The sequence below is a fragment of the Typopeltis vanoorti genome, chromosome 24 (genome assembly GCF_054136105.1).
Source record: "Typopeltis vanoorti isolate ZY-2024b chromosome 24, IOZ_Tvanoo_1.0, whole genome shotgun sequence".
In the NCBI taxonomy this organism is placed as follows: Eukaryota; Metazoa; Arthropoda; class Arachnida; order Uropygi; family Thelyphonidae; genus Typopeltis; species Typopeltis vanoorti.
Window position 1 is genome coordinate 20,938,306 of NC_143572.1, and position 12,804 is coordinate 20,951,109.

Sequence of the window (12,804 nt, forward strand, 5' to 3'; positions counted from 1 at the left end):
CTACCCCAAGTATCCACCATAATGTAAAGTGTGTTTCTAGCAAAGTTCACAAAAGAACATATCTAAGAAGTGTCTCATGCTAATAAGGTGATGATGATGATGATGATGAACAGCCGCCTTTTTTTTTTTTTTTTTTTTTCTACCCACTGTAGGGTGAAAGCCTCTCCCATTGCGGGAGGTTTTGGGTCTACTACTCCCATGGTGACCCAGTTCATATTGGGAGAGTATATCTATACTTGGGTGAAGGAATGTATGAAGGTGGAAGACAATCGCAAACATCCATGCCCACGCGGGATTCAAACCCGCAGCCTATTGGCGGCTGGAGAGCGGATATGCTAACCACTCGGCCAACCAGGCCGGCTGTGCTAATAAGGTACTTTAATAGTAATTAAGAGGCAACTTGCAGTAAAGTCAGTTTTTCTCAGAATTATACTCCTAAATCATCTGGCTCATTGGTCTAGGACAGTGGTTCTTAACCTGGGGTGCGTGCACCCTTGGGGGTGCGAGAAAGCATTTTCAGGGGGTGTGAGAGAAGTTTCTAAATTTTGATCCAGATTCAATGGAAGACAGCTATTTAATAAAAGACGATCTTATTGAAATACGAGCCAATGCACGTATTCAAATGGAATTTGGAAAACTGGACTTAGAACAGTTCTGGTATACACAGTTAGAACCTTATCCACAGCTGGCAAAAGCAGCATTGCAGACACTTTTACCATTTGCCACCACCTACCTGTGTGAAATGGGATTTTCATCACTTTTGCACATAAAAACAAAAGCCAGAGATCGCTTAAATGCAAGTTATGACTTACACGTGGCTCTTTCAAAAAAGGAGCCTCGCTTCAAAAGTATTATTATGAATAAACAACAACATAGCCATTAAAAATTGAGCTATTGTTTTGTATGTATATGTAAATGTATGTGTTTATTTTTCTATAAATAAATTATCTTGCAATAGATGTAATTTCCTAAATAAAGAAATAGAAACACATTTTTCAAGGGGGTGTGAGAACTTATTTTTAGATTCAAGGGGGTGCCGATCACTAAAAAGGTTAAGACCCACTGGTCTAGGATAATGATTCTTGCTTTGGGTGCAAGGGGGCCCCTAGTCAAATCTGGAATGATAGTCTGATTTGCTCGCTTAATACCATTCTCCAACAACAAACTGGGGATTCAACTCCCATTGTTGATACAAACTTGAAGTGGTCGATGAATTTTGCAGCCTGGTGTGGAGCCACCATTCAACTTATGGAGGCCTGAAGTAGTAAAAAAAGTAACATGCTTGGTTTCTAGACCAGGGTATTATTATTATGCAATCTTTACCCCATCTATGGTACTAATATTATAGGATTCACTTTAAAAAAGTATATGAAAAAAAAAGCAAATTGTGTTTTTATGTTACTTGAAGATCTGTTAAGAATTTCAGTACAGCATCATCGTCAACAGTTTCTTGATATATACCCCCAGGGGGGTGTTCAGGTTACTATGACAGCACTACATGATTAAGTTTATATAATTATTAATCTCCCATACACAATTTTCCTCAAATTAGTTTATTACTTGCAAGCATTCTGATATTGTCATAACTAACATTTCGTTCTTCTAAGGCAGTTCTAACTGAATCAATCCATCTAGACCTTGGTCTTCCTCTGGGTCTCTTTCCTACCATCTTGGCATCAAACACCTGTTTTGCTAAACTTTCCTCACTCATTTTGTTTAAGTGGCGATACCACCTGAGATTAACTCTGCTACCACATTCTTGAATGCTAATAATGTCAAGTTCCTTTCTAATATCTTTATTTTTAATATGATTCTACCATTCATACCATCGGTTCACTCTCCTAATTTTTCTTATAACCCTTATATCTGTGGTCTCTAATCTCTGATGAAGTGCTTTATTTTTAACCCAACTCTCAGATCCATAACTTAAAACTGGTTTGAACACCATCTTGTATATTGCTAGTTTGGTGTTTTGGCTACCCATGATAACAGCTTTGCTTATTCTGTTGTCTATTTCCAGATTTAACCTACCATTTTCACTTAAAAACTATGCCTAAATAGCTGAAATATTTTACTTGTTGTGTAGGATGACCATTTAGAATGCAGCTGAAGTTTTCTATGTTCCTGCCTATTTTCATAGTTTTGGTATTTTTAATGCTGATTTTCATGCCAAATTTGTTACGGCTGTTATTCAATTTAATTTGAGAATCCTGGAGACTTGCACCAGATGTGTTTAGGAGTACAACATCACCTGGATGAAGTAAAGAGCTGAGTTTGACATCTCCAATTCTAATATGAGGCCGAATGCCACTTTCGTTCATAATGTGATCCATATAAATGATGAATAAGATCAGAGATAATGTGCATCCTTATCTTACCCCTGCTTTTACATCAAACTATCTTCCTGATTTTATTTCAATTCTAACTGCTGACTGACAACTTCAATATAAACTATGTATTGTTCTGTATAGTGTTCCATTCACCCATATAATTATAGTATTTTGAAGAGTTTTTCTCTGGGTAGCTTGTTGTATGTCTTTTCCAGAACTACAAAATTTAAGTATGGATCCTTGTCATATTTCCATGATTTCTCAACTATTTGTCTTAAAGTGACAATCTGATCTTGACAATCTCGTTTGGCCTGAACCCAGCTTGTTCTTCTCCAAGTTTCTCTTCCACAATCTTTCTCAACCTCTTTTCAAGTATGATTGCATAAATCTTACTGGAACACTCAGAGAAATTCCTCTGTAATTCTCACATTCAGCTTTATTCCCTTTTTTATAGATGAGTACTATGAGAGCTCTACTTCATTCATTGGACATTTGACCTTCTGTCCAGGTGCTCTGCATTATGCAGTGTGGCCACTACAAAACTTTTATACCTCCATACTTAAACATTTCTAGTCAAATATCATCTACTCCAGCTGCCTTTCCATATTTCAAGTTTTTGATGGCTTTTTCTATTTCAAGTATTGAAATGTACTCCTTTTTGCATTCCTCTTGAAAATTTTCTAGTATAGTTCATTTAACAGTCTTTCAAAGTAATTACTCCAGACATTTAGGATATCCTTATCTTCAGCTTTCATGCCACCTTTTTCATCTATTTCTAAGCTTCTTCAATAGCCTCCAGAATATTTTGCCACCTTCCTGATATTTATTTTCTATCCTCTTACCAAAGTTTCTCATGAGTTTTGTTTAGCTATTTTTACACATAGCTTAGCTTGCTTACATTTTTCTCTGTATTCTTTTAGGGCATCTGCTGACTTATTTGTTAGAAACTTTTGGTATGCTTTCTTCTTTTTCCAGACTGATTCTTTAACTTCTTGTGTCCACCATGGTGTTCTTATTTTTCTATATTTGCATACAACTTCACCACATACCTTCCTAGCTGAATAAATCAATGTCTTCTTCAGAGTTTGCCACTGAGATTCCAATATTTGGTTGTTGTTTTCACGATCAACAATGATGTACTCGATGAGGCTTTTCTTATTTCTTATCTTTTCTCCATGTGAACATGTACACATCTTTATATTGAAACATGGTGATAGTAATGACTAGTCAGTGTCCTGAGCAGAAGTTCACGAATACCTACCATTATTATAGCTTTGCTTTTGTCCAATTTTCCCACATTGTTCCTATATGCCTGGTGAGATTCATTTCATATTGTGTTCAGGTTTCCAACAAGGACCACTTTTTCCATTTTCTGTATGTCAGCTTCCTTTTCTAATGACTCAAAAAACTCCTCCACTTCTTCCTTAGAAGAACCTTCTGTGGAACCATTGGCACAAGTAAGTTGCATTGTCCATTTCCCCATTTTGAAGTTTGCCCACTTAACTCTACTTGAAACTGCTTTTCAATCAAGAATTTTATCTTCATGTTTGGTGTTGATTGCTATCGCTACTCCTTCCTTTCTGTGATCATTTTTGCCAGAGAAGATCATCCTATACTTATTATTTAGTAATATCTCACCTGATTTTGTCTTCTTTGTCTCAGTAATACCAATTATGTCCATGTGGTACTTTTCCAATTTTTCTGCAAGTTCGATTTCCTTTCCATTACTCTTTACATTGATGGTTCGTATCTTCAATTCTTCTGATGTGAATTTCAGTACAGCAGGACTGAAATACTAAAGGAAGCTTGGGTGGTGGTAGGAGGGGAGGGGAGTTGCTTTTCTGCAGGTCACATCATCTTCCAACAAATTTACTCTAAACTTTTATTTGCTTACACTATATGAAAATATGGATGGAAACAAGAATTTTCTTGTCAGGCACTGTCAGTGCTAAAAACAAAACAAAAAAAAAATTTCCACAGAGGAGTTTATATGTATATATATGACCTATCCTACTTATGAAAGGTCCCAAGACCTATAGCATATTAAGGCTGTGTATGTACAAAATAAGAAGAAAGAAGGAATCTGTTTGTTTGTTTGTTTAAAAAAAACAGCCAATGGTTGTATTCTTGGAAGGTAGAGTGGAGGGAGACTGTTCCAAAAAACAAAAGTAGATAGAATGAAAAGTAAGTGGGGAAGTTGGTTTGGTGAGTTTCAAGTCAGGCTATAAAACAAAGCCTGACTTGGTTAGTGGCAGCACTTGTTCTTATTATTTTGGAGGAAAGTAGAGGAATAATGGATAATAATTAGAGCGTTGTCCATGAAAGTATCTATGTAATAGGCTTAAGGTGAAAACATCTGTGGGAGAGAGAGAGAGAGAGATCATTAATTAACAGGATTGCTCTCATCTGAATAGAAGAGAGCAATATCATAGAGAAGATTTTAGTGCACCAACCCAAATATGTGACCAATATCTGTGATTGAGCAGATTTTGGATTTGCATAGAGTTATCAACAGTAAAGGTGAAAAGTAATGTCTTGTGCTGAAAAGTACACTGAATTTTTTGGTGGCTTCAGATTGCAATGTGTTTGTGCCAGGAAAGGTTGAAGGTGTAGGTCAGTTTAAGAAAGGATCTGATTGTGTTTAGATCTCTGTGTATTATTGAAAATTAGGAGGAGAGATGTGAGATCTTTCTTCAAAGGATCAAACAGAACTGAGTTTTGGTGGCATCGAAGTCTGCAAGGTCTCCATTGAAATATATTTAGGGGATTGGAGTTCAGGATATTGGTCATTATGGATCTTGAAGGTTTTAAGAATTGAGCTACAAGGTTTGTCGGTTGAAAAGGAAGAACAGCATGTACTGTCATCAGCAAAGCTATGAATAGAATGTGAAGTCTGAGTGCTAGTGATTTATGTATAAGAGGAAGAGAGTGGGTGAAAGTACAAAACCCTGGGGTACTCCTGCATTGGTGTAGAAATCTGAGGATAGGAGATATCCATCAAGACATAGTGAGCAGGACCAGTGAGAAAGTTGACAATCCAGTTGCAGAGCATGTGGAAGGCAGACCATAGGATAACAACTAAGTAAGCTTCTGTGCCACACTCAATCAAATGCTTTTGAAATGTTGAGAGTGATTGATTTTTCTCTGAATTTTTCCATGGCCTGAGTCCAGAGGTGGGTGGTAAAAGCTAGAAGATCAACTATGATGATCACCTTCTCCATAGTTTTAGAGAGAACAAAAGTGAGAGCAACTGGATTGTAGTTTGTTGACTAACTTTTATCACCTTTCTTTGTGATGCATTGGATGTGGGCTTGTTTCCATGCTGTAGGGTAAATTTAAGAGGTAATACAGGATAGGTGTTGGTTCTGAGGCACAAATTACCATTCAGATGTTAGAGTGGTGGAAACATGGGCAGACAAAGGTTGCGTGCACTGAATGGCCTTGGCAAGGAACTAGAAGGCTTGAATGCCATTTGGGCAGGAGGAAAATTTGCAGCATTTGGCCCTTTCAAAATCTGATTTGGTTTATTGATGAATCTTTTATTGCCCTTGCAAGCTACAGTACAGGTCAAGTGAACAACTAGAGTTTTGGTCTTGAGCCACTTGTGGTATGCAGTGTTTTTCTCTTACCACATGGGCTTGCATTTTTGCAAACCAGGGATTTGGGCGAAATCCTGCAAGGATGAGTTCTGTTATTTGGTCTGAGCAGGTATTTGGATCAGGAGAACTGGAGCAGTAGTCAGACCATGGGAAGGATGAATATAAATCATTTGGCACCCTTATAGTGCAAAATGCTGAATGCAAAGGACATAATACCGAGAACTGATGGGTGAAGGTTGTTCCGTGGCAAAGGAGACTTGTATGAGGTTAAGATCTGAGTTCTGTGGCAAACAAGATTTGTGTGAGGTTGTGAGCTTAGTTATGAGAACTGACATCCATAGTATATTTGGAGGGAAGCTTTTTAGGAAAAGATGAGGTGTGTTGGAGGGGGTTGTCAGGTATTCTGGTAGGGAGATTGACAATCTGTGTTATGTCAATGGTATTGGCAAATATTTCAGTATCCATGTCTGGTAAAACTGTAGAAGGGAAGCCAATTTGAGTTGTGGATGTTGAAATCTCTATGAAGGATGACCTGACTATTAGAGTGTTTTGGCTATAGTAAATCGAGCTGTAGAGAGAGATAGTTGAAGAGGTCAGAGTTGTTAATAGATTTTGGGGAGCAGTAGAGACAGCAAATGAAAGTGTCAGGTTGGTTTGGTAAAGAAATTTGGATCCAGATCAACTAAGTTGTGGGGGAGGAGAATTCAAGGTTTTACTATCTCTGACATGGAATGTCACTTCTGATGAATGTATAAGTACCACTCTTGTTGGAAGGAACTGTATGATGTTTAGTTTGGATAGCTGAGGTTCTGTTAGGAAAAGTAATTTGGTTTAGATGACTGTAGGTGATGCACATTGTTTATATTGTTGTTTAGACCAGTGGTTTCCAAAGTGTGGTACGCGTACCCCAGGGGGTAAGTGAGTCGATACGTGGGGTACGTCAAAAAAAGTTTTATATTGATAGGAAACAAATTAAGTAATTAATTAAAGATAAAAATATTACTTTCTTTCTTGTTGTTTATTTCTTAACAGTATATATTAGAACACAGAAAAATAAATAAATAATTAATTTATTAACTTATTGCTGATATTTCGCTGGTGATATAACCAGCATCTTCAGAGCACAAAACACAGTTTGTCACAATATGCAAGACTATAACAACATGGTGTAATCAACGGACTAGTTAAACAAAATTGTAGCAGCAACACAAAGCCTAGAGTCCAGCAGCAGCAGAGACTAGTGTTGCTGCTACAATTTTGTTTAACTAGTCTGTTGATTACACCATGTTGTTATAGTCTTGCGTATTGTGACAAACTGTGTTTTGTGCTCTGAAGATGCTGGTTATATCACCAGCGAAATATCAGCAATAAGTTAATAAATTAATTATTTACTTATTTTTCTGTGTTCTAATATATACTGTTAAAAAATAAACAACATGTACAACGAACACATACAGTCATACCCCAAAGTTACACAGTAGGTGGGACCAACAAAAAACAAGTAAGTCGAATTTGCGTAACTCGGGTATAATTTTGCATACAAACATACAAAATATTAGTTAATTGGGACCAAAGGTTTACAAAAAAACCTATATTTTTTAAGAAATATGATCATAATTGTAGTTTTTCGTACATAAAAAAAAAGAAAGTTATTTCGGTGTCAATGGTTTCATAAAATCTAATAGATTCGTCTGACGGCATAATGTCTTTTTCTTGTCACGTAAAATTTCTTCATAGCAAGCTAATGATTTTTTTATTCCTCACCTTGTGGCTACAATTTGTTCCTCATTAGAACCATGTCCTCCAAATTCTGGAAACCTTTCTTTTATGATTGTTCTTACTGTGGATTCCTGTAGATCAAACATCTTTGCTAGCTCAGAAATTTTCATTCTGCCTTCAAAATCTTTAATAATGTTGAGTTTTGTTTCCAAAGTCAATGTTTTTCTTTTCTTGCTAGCTGTAGAAGAATCGGACTTGCTTCCTTTGGACGACATTATTATTTTTAATGTGATAAAATTTTTATCAAGAACATAGCATTAAACAATCACAAGGTTTGTAGACTATAAAAATCGTGTATGAATGGAGACTGCGCGAAACATGTCTGTGCTTGTTCACAGCATGTGCGACACTGGCGAATGCGACTGGCGCCGGAAAGATATGACTAGTGGTGAGGTGTGAAGCGGGATGGGAATACGTACATATATGAAACCGCGTAACTCTGGATTCGCGTAAGTCAGGGTATGACTGTATATCTAATATAGACAAAGACATTATGAGATCCTGTAAACTTAAATTTGCGAGTAGTGCACATTGGGTGACTTTGCACACATAATCATCCGTGGCAAAGCTGTCATGTTTTTTAAAACTATGGAGTAAGTCTCTTACTTCTTATCATTGCCATTGTTTGTAGAGCATCCTAGTGTTGACAAGCCCAACTAGAGAAGGAAAATTGCTTAGTTATGCTGCTATCTACAGATGACACCACAGTTGTATTAATTATTTGACTATTAGTAGTAAGTTTAACAATTTTTTAGTATATATTGTTTCTGCGCAATTACAACGCCTTTTTTGTACTTACTTTTATGTTTACACTAGAAATAGTGAATTAATATTATCAAAATTGCTTACATTTTTTAAAAGTTTTGATATTATCAATAGTAAATGAATTATATTTAAATTTTACAAATTAACCCTCACAAAATGGATAAATGGTTAAAAAATTTCCTCCAATGAAACCGCGAATTGAAGATAATTACGATAGTACTTCTACATCAGACGAACAACGAGGAAAAGATAGGATTGATTCTTCTCTTCAAACAAGTTCATTATCAGTCACATTAAGTGATAAAAACATTAATCTGAAACTTAACGAAAGTTTCAGATTAATGCCCAAGAAAGTTTGAAATTATCAAGAAGACTACTTGAAATGGGGATTTACATCGACAATTGTCAACAACGAACCTCGTCCTACATGTGTATTGTGTCATGAGATGCTATGTAATGGAAGTATGAAACCATCATTATTAGTAAGACACTTAAAAACTAAACATCCTGAACATGAACACAAATCTTTACAATTCTTTGAACAATGTTTGAAGACATGTAATTCTCAATCCAACAACTTAAAAAAATTCACTAAAATTAACGATAAATATTTGGAGGCATCTCTTGAGGTTGCATTCTTAATTGCAAAAGACCAAAAGCCACACACCATTGGGGAAACACTTGTACTCCCAACTGCCATAAAAATGGAAGAAATAATCCATGGAAATGAATATGCAGATAAACTAAAATGTATTCCCTTATCAGCAAATACTATTGGTAGATGTATAGAAATCATTGCAGATAATTTAAAGAAGCAACTATTAAAGCAAATGACTCAGTGTGGGAAATTTGCTATACAGCTTGATGAGATGTTGCCAACATGTCTCAGTTATTGGTATTTACTAGATATTATTTTAATAACGAATTACACGAAGAACTACTTTTTTGTGAAGCACTTCAGGAAAGATGTACAGGGGAAGATATCTTCTCAACAGTAAATAAATTATTTGTTAAAAACAATATTTTGTAGAAAAACTGTTTAAGCATAACTAGCGATGGTGCAGCTGCTTTAATTGGTACAAAGAAAGGATTCAAAGGAAAAGTAACCGAAATAGCACCACATGTCAAATTCATTCATTGTATTATCCACAGGCAAGCTATTGCGGCAAAAAAAATGCAGCCTGATATACACAAAATACTGCAGGATGTTATCAATATAGTTAATTTTATAAAAACAAGGCCTTTGAATAGTAAAATATTTACAGTACTATGTCAAGAGATGGGCAGTATCCAAGAAAATCTTCTATACCACACAGAGGTTTGTTGGTTATCTCAAGGAAAAGTGCTTAAGAGAGTTGTAGAACTAAAAGATGTTACGCATTTTCCTATTGGATAAAGATAAGAAATTTGCAGATCTTTTCAATGACGATAAGTGGTTATTAATACTATGCTACCTAGCTGATATTTTTGAAAAAGTAAACGTAATTAATTTGTCTCTTCAAGGAAAAGGTAACATTTAATGAATGAGAAATAACTGCATTTCGAAAGAAAATGGTGCTGTGGAGAGAGAAATTTGAAAAGGAATGTTTAGAAATGTTTCCATCTTTATCTGATTTCGTTACAGAAAATAATGTAAATGTAATTTCTAAATAACTTAGGGAATTGAAACAACGTAGATCCGAATATAAATTAAATTATACTTTAATAGATATTTCCGATATTTCGGCAATGTCACATTGCCATTTTCTAAAGGAACTTACAAAAAGGCAGGTGCACACAGGCAATAACAATACAGTAACTGAGAATGAAGATATGAAGCTATCGTTCTCCTAGAAGTCCTGATGGTGCCCTCTGGCCGGCTAAGTAGGCGTTCTTGGCCGTTGGGCTGAAGGTCTGCTGATGTATGCCTCCCAAATTTGGGGCAGTCGCATACAACCAAATTTGTTGAGGTTTGGAGAGTTTCTTAGGGCAGAGGCTGATTCCATAAATAATCTTTTGAATTTATATTTGCTCCGGTGTATTATTGTTGCTTTCTTCCACCGTATTCTGTGGCGAGTATCCAGAGCATGGTCTGCAAGACCAGAATGGCTATACTTGTAAAACCGGATGTAGTCCTTGTGTTCAGAAATTCTGATATTTGCTGTCCTGCTTGTTTGGCCAAAGTACGACAGTTTACAACTGCAAGGGACCTGGTATACACCAGGTAGGTCTAGGGGAAGTGGTTGGTCTTTGGTAGAGTGGATAAGGGATGTCAATTTTCTGTAAGGCCTGTAACAGGAGGTGAGGTCATGTTTTTTTAGAATTTTGGTAATTTTTTCTGAGGTGCCTCGGATGTAGGGAATGGTGATGGATTTAGAGTAATCTTTTTTGTGGAGGGGGGGAGGGGACTGTGGTTTGTAGGTTTAATATTTTTTGGATTTTTTTTTTTTTTGGGGGGGGGGGGTAGCCATTGGCTGAGAAAGTGTTGAGGATGTGATTTAGTTCAGTGTTAAGGGCTATGTCGTTAGAACAGATTAGTTTAGCCCTGTTGTATAGTGTTTTTACCACTCCATATTGTTGTGAAGGGGGGGATTGTTGGTGGATATATCTGCCTGTATGGGTGGGTTTTCTGTAAACTGAGAAAACCAAAGTTCCATCAGGCTGGCGGGTGACTAGTGTGTCTAGGAAAGGGAGGCAGTTGTTTTCCTCTTTTTCCAGGGTGAACTTGATTCTGGCGTGTTGGTTGTTTAAGTGTGTAAGGAAGGAGAGGAGTGTTTCAGAGCCATGTGGCCAAATAGCGAACACATCATCAACGTAGCGAAGCCATATGGTTGGTTTTTGTGGGGCAGAGGTAAGGCTTTTTCCTCAAAGGTCTCCATAAAGAAATTGGCCAAGGGTGGGGAGAGTGGTGAGCCCATGGCTGTCCCCTCTATTTGTTAGTAGAATTTTCCCTGCCAAACGAAATAGCCTGAGTTCATTGTGAACTGAAATAGGGCTGAGATATCGGGGGAAAAATTTAGCTTGGATCAGCTCTAAAGTTTCCTTGAGTGGGACATTTGTGAATAAGGAGGAGACGTCGAAGCTGACCATTATGTCAGTATGTTGGAGTGTAAGGTTTTCTATGCTGGCTTTGAAGTGGGCTGAGTTTTTTATGTGTGATGGTGTGTTGCCAGTATAGTGTGTGAACTCTTTGGCCAAATGTTTAGCTAATTTGTATGTGGGGGAATCAATGCCATCCACTATGGGACGTAATGGCACATTTTCTTTATATATTTTTGGGAGTCCGTAAATTGTAATCAACAGGCTACCCCCCCCCCCAAAAAATCCAAAAAATATTAAAACCTACAAACCACAGCCCCCCCCCCCCTCCCTCCCCCCCCCCCCCACCCCCCCATCCACAAAAAAGATTACTCTAAATCCATCACCATTCCCTACATCCGAGGCACCTCAGAAAAAATTACCAAAATTCTAAAAAAACATGACCTCACCTCCTGTTACAGGCCTTACAGAAAATTGGCATCCCTTATCCACTCTACCAAAGACCAACCACTTCCCCTAGACCTACCTGGTGTATACCAGTCCCTTGCAGTTGTAAACTGTCGTACTTTGGCCAAACAGGCAGGACAGTGAATATCAGAATTTCTGAACACAAGGACTACATCCGGTTTTACAAGTATAGCCATTCTGGTCTTGCAGACCATGCTCTGGATACTCGCCACAGAATACGGTGGAAGAAAGCAACAATAATACACTGGAGCAAATATAAATTCGAAAGATTATTTATGGAATCAGCTTCTGCCCTAAGAAACTCTCCAAACCTCAACAAATTTGGTTGTATGCGACTGCCCCAAATTTGGGAGGCATACATCAGCAGACCTTCAGCCCAACGGCCAAGAACGCCTACTTAGCCCGCCAGAGGGCACCATCAGGACTTCTAGGAGAACGATAGCTTCATATCTTCATTCTCAGTTACTGTATTGTTATTGCCTGTGTGCACCTGCCTTTTTGTAAGTTCCTTTAGAAAATGTCAATGTGACATTGCCGAAATATCGGAAATATCTATTAAAGTATAATTTAATTTATATTCGGATCTACGTTGTTTCAATTCCCTAAGTTATTTAGAAATGCATAACCAACGTATAAGCCTGTCTACGAGAATGTAAATGTAAAACAAACCAAAAAACTAATATCTGGACATTTAAAAAGTTTAGAGACATATTTCTGTAACTTATTCACAGATTCTTTCTGGTGAAGAATTTCAATGGATTTTATACCCATTTGCAGAAAATGTAAAAATTGACCATCTTCCTATTATTTTTCAAGAGCAATTAATTAACATTAGATACAACACA

At 37.0% G+C, this 12,804-nt stretch overlaps 1 protein-coding gene across 2 annotated transcripts in view; it reads left to right on the forward strand.

Annotated features, from left to right (window-relative positions):
• Nucleotides 1-12,804, forward strand: part of LOC150092985 (mucosa-associated lymphoid tissue lymphoma translocation protein 1-like) — a 228,003-nt gene that overhangs the window by 153,897 nt on the left and 61,302 nt on the right. The gene's annotated exons all lie outside the window — the stretch shown is intronic.